Source organism: Chiloscyllium plagiosum, unplaced genomic scaffold, assembly GCF_037043375.1.
Source record: "Chiloscyllium plagiosum isolate Xiang-an unplaced genomic scaffold, Cpla_swu_hap1 HiC_scaffold_51, whole genome shotgun sequence".
Taxonomy (NCBI): Eukaryota; Metazoa; Chordata; class Chondrichthyes; order Orectolobiformes; family Hemiscylliidae; genus Chiloscyllium; species Chiloscyllium plagiosum.
In genome coordinates this window covers 5,722,978-5,726,600 of record NW_028270189.1, presented here as the reverse complement: position 1 = coordinate 5,726,600, position 3,623 = coordinate 5,722,978, and positions in this window count along the sequence as shown.

The window sequence follows — 3,623 nt, the reverse complement described above, 5'->3', positions numbered from 1 at the left end:
ATATTTCTTATTTGGTTGGTGTTCGTACTACATGCTGGCGAGGCGAGGAACACGGAGAAATATCAGTTGTAAACGTGGCTGCAGGGACAGTGTAGGAGGGAGTTTTTTGGTTACCCGGACAATTAGGGTTCATTCTGGGGTAGGTTACATGTCTGCACGCAAATTTGTCCACACCTGAAAGAGAGGGGTACAAATATCCTGGGGGCGTGTGGGAATTCGCTATGGCTCTTCAGCAGAATTTAGACTAATTCAGCAGGGTGAATGAGAATCTGATTCATAGTTTCAGTGTTCAAGAGTTTGACAGTAGTGAGATCAGAAATGAAGTTTCAAGGTCGCAAGTGTTCATCATTAAGCAGGAAGGTGGTTTGATGTGTTTATCCTTCAACGGCAGGAGCACACAAAAAACTGTGGCTGAACTTGATGCATGGCTTCGTACCTGGGACGTCGATATTGTGCTCATTTCGGAGACATGGATAGAGCAGGGACGGCAATGGTTGTTGCAGGTTCCAGGATTTGGATGTTTAAATAAGAAAATAGAAGATGGAAAAAGAGGGGGAGGTGTGGCATTATTAGTCAAGGACAGTATTACGTGGCAAGAACATTTGAAATCTCATCTACTAAGGTCGCATAGTTGAGGTTGGAACAGGAAAGGAGAGGTTGCCGTTTGGGAGATTTCTACAGGCCTCCGAATACTTTCAGTGATATACAGGAAAAAATTACGAAGATAATCCTCGATAGAACCGAGAGTGACAGTTTAGTTATTGTGGGGGCTTTAACCTTCGTAATATTGACTGGAAATACTACAGTTCCAGTACTTTAGATGGGTAAGATATGCGCAGGATGTTTCCCATACACAGTATATTGACAAGTCAACAAGGGCGGCTTCATTGGATTCGGCACTGCGTCATGAAACTGAACAAGTGTTAGATTTACAGGGAGGTGAGCACTTTGGTGTTATAGATCACAATTCGATTAAGTTTACTTTAACGATGTAAAGGGAAAAGTACATACGACAGGGCAAGAGTAAATGTCGGGGAAAGACGATTGTGATGTGTTTAGATAAGATTTAGGATGCATCAAATGAGGAATAAAACTGAATGGGATGGGCACAATTAACATGTTGAGCTTATTCAAGGAACAGCAACAGCAGGTCCTTGATAAGCATATGACTGTCAGGTAGGGCAGAAGCGGTGAGTGAGGGAAACATGATTGACTACAGAAGGTGAATCTTATGTCAAGAGCAAGAGGAAGCCTTTTGTCAGGATGAGACGTGAAGGCTCAGTTGTGGCGCTTCACATTTAAAAGTTAGCCAGGAAAGAACTAAAGAGAGAGTTAAAAAGAGCCAGGAGGGATCATGGGAATTCGTTCTCAGAACGGATCATGGAAAAATCTAAAGCTTTCTCCGGGAGCATCAGGAATAACATAAGACAATGTTGTTAAGGAGAACATTAAGATGCAGGCTACTGGACGAGACAGGATGAGGTTCACAACGAGGAGGTGTTAGCAATTCTGGAAAGGGTGAAAATACATTAAGTCTCCTGGGGAGGATGGGAGTTATACTAGAATTATCTTGCAAGAGAGGGAGGAGATTTCAGAGCCTTTGTCTTAGGAATTATGTCGTCATTGTGTACACGTATAATGCCATGACCGGACAATAACATTTGTTCTCCGCTTGTACAAGAAAGGGAGTGGAGACGACCCTCACAATAGATCAGTGAGCGTTACTTCGATTCTGGGTGACGTTTTGGAAAATGTTGGATTGGATATGAAATATAATCGACGTTTCGGGCATTAGCCCTTCTTCAGGATAATGCCCGAAACGTCGATTCTCCTGTTCCCTAGATGCTGCCTGACCTGCTGCGCTTTTCCAGCAACACATTTCCATCTCTGATCTGCAGCATCTTCAGACCTCACTTTCTCGTATGAAATATAATCGTCAAAGGAGGAATAATTTGATCAGGTACTGTCAACAAGGTTTCGTAAAAGTTAGGTCATGCCTCACAAATCTTATGGAGTTATTTGAGGTAGTGACCAAACAGTTGGATAATTTTAAAGTGGTTGATGTGGTGGCGATAGACTTCAGTAAACTGTTGCATTTTTTTTCCACGGTAGGCTATTGCACAAAGTGCATAGACATGGGATTGAAGGTGGTTTCGCGGTTTGGATCAGAGGTTGGCGAGCTGAAGTGAGACAGAGGGTTGTGGCTGATGCGAAATGTTCATCTCGGAGTTCAGTTACTCGTGCTGTACCACAAGGATCTGTTTTGGACCTAATGCTTGTGATTTCTTTAAATGATCTGGAAGAAGGTGGAGAAGATAGGGATGTAAGTTTGCGAATGTCACTAAGATCGGTTGTGTTTTGGATAGTGCTAAATGATTTTGAAAGTTACGTAGGATATAGAGGTGGTGAATGGAGTTTAAGGTAGAAAGGTGTGAAGTATTTCTCTTTGGAAAGAGTAACAGGTATAAAGATTACTGAGCTAATGGTAGCTGAACAGATAAATCTTGGTACATCGATCCCTGCAAGGCGACACACAAATTGATATCATTGTGTATAAAACATATAATATGTTCGCTTTTATTTGTAGAGGGATAGAGTTTCGAAACCACGAGGTTATACTGCTGCTGTATAGAAATCATGTTGCGGCTGTATTTCGACTATTGTGTATAATTGTGTTCACCACATTACAGGAAGGATGTAAAAGCTTTGGAAAAGGTGTCGAAGGCATTTACAATGATCTTCTTTGTTAAGGAGGAATGTCTTATGAGGAATGTCTGAGGGACGTGAGTGTGGGTTGATTCAAGAGAAGAAGTTTGTGAACTTACTTATTTGAGATATAAAACATAAACAAAGGGTTAGATGCAATGGGCAGTGAGAGTGTCTTTCCTCGACTGGAGAGGCTAGCACGAGGGGAGATTGCTTTGCCTTGCGCGGTGAAAGATATAGGATAGATGTCAGAGGGAGTGTATGACTCAGAGAAGAAAAGACATAGAACGCACCACTGGAAACACAAATAGACTCGCCAAATTTAACGGGAATTAAACAGTCACTGGATATACATATGAATGAAAATGGAATAATAGAGAATAGACAGGCTTCAGATTGTCCACTCGGCAGCTAATCATTGTGTTCTGAAGGGGTTGTACTGCATTGTAATGTTTTATGTTCTATGTTCCATCTTCTGCAACCCACATTTTCTAAAAAGGTTTTTGTCATAAGACGCCATGCAAAATTCAATATATTGTCAATACCACTTCCAAAAGCTCCTTGACAACACACTTTCCAGACATATATTCTGATCACGTACACTAATTCCAAAATTGTCTGAATTTTAGCTTGTTGCTCAACATAATGTTAAAGCAAACTATCGCATACACGCTCATGCGATTAATTTTTTCCATCATTAATATTCATTTTGGTTAACAGAGATTAGAAACAACTTGAATTCACTCATTATTACTGCAGTATTCACAAAAATACAGTTTCTTGATTTTTTACATGCTGCAAAATTGTAATACAGTTATAACTTTGATGTAACTCCCACCAATATATATCTCCTGGTGTTTCTGAACTCCCCCTTCCTATGTTCAGTGGAAATCAACGACATAGGCTTCAGGATATTG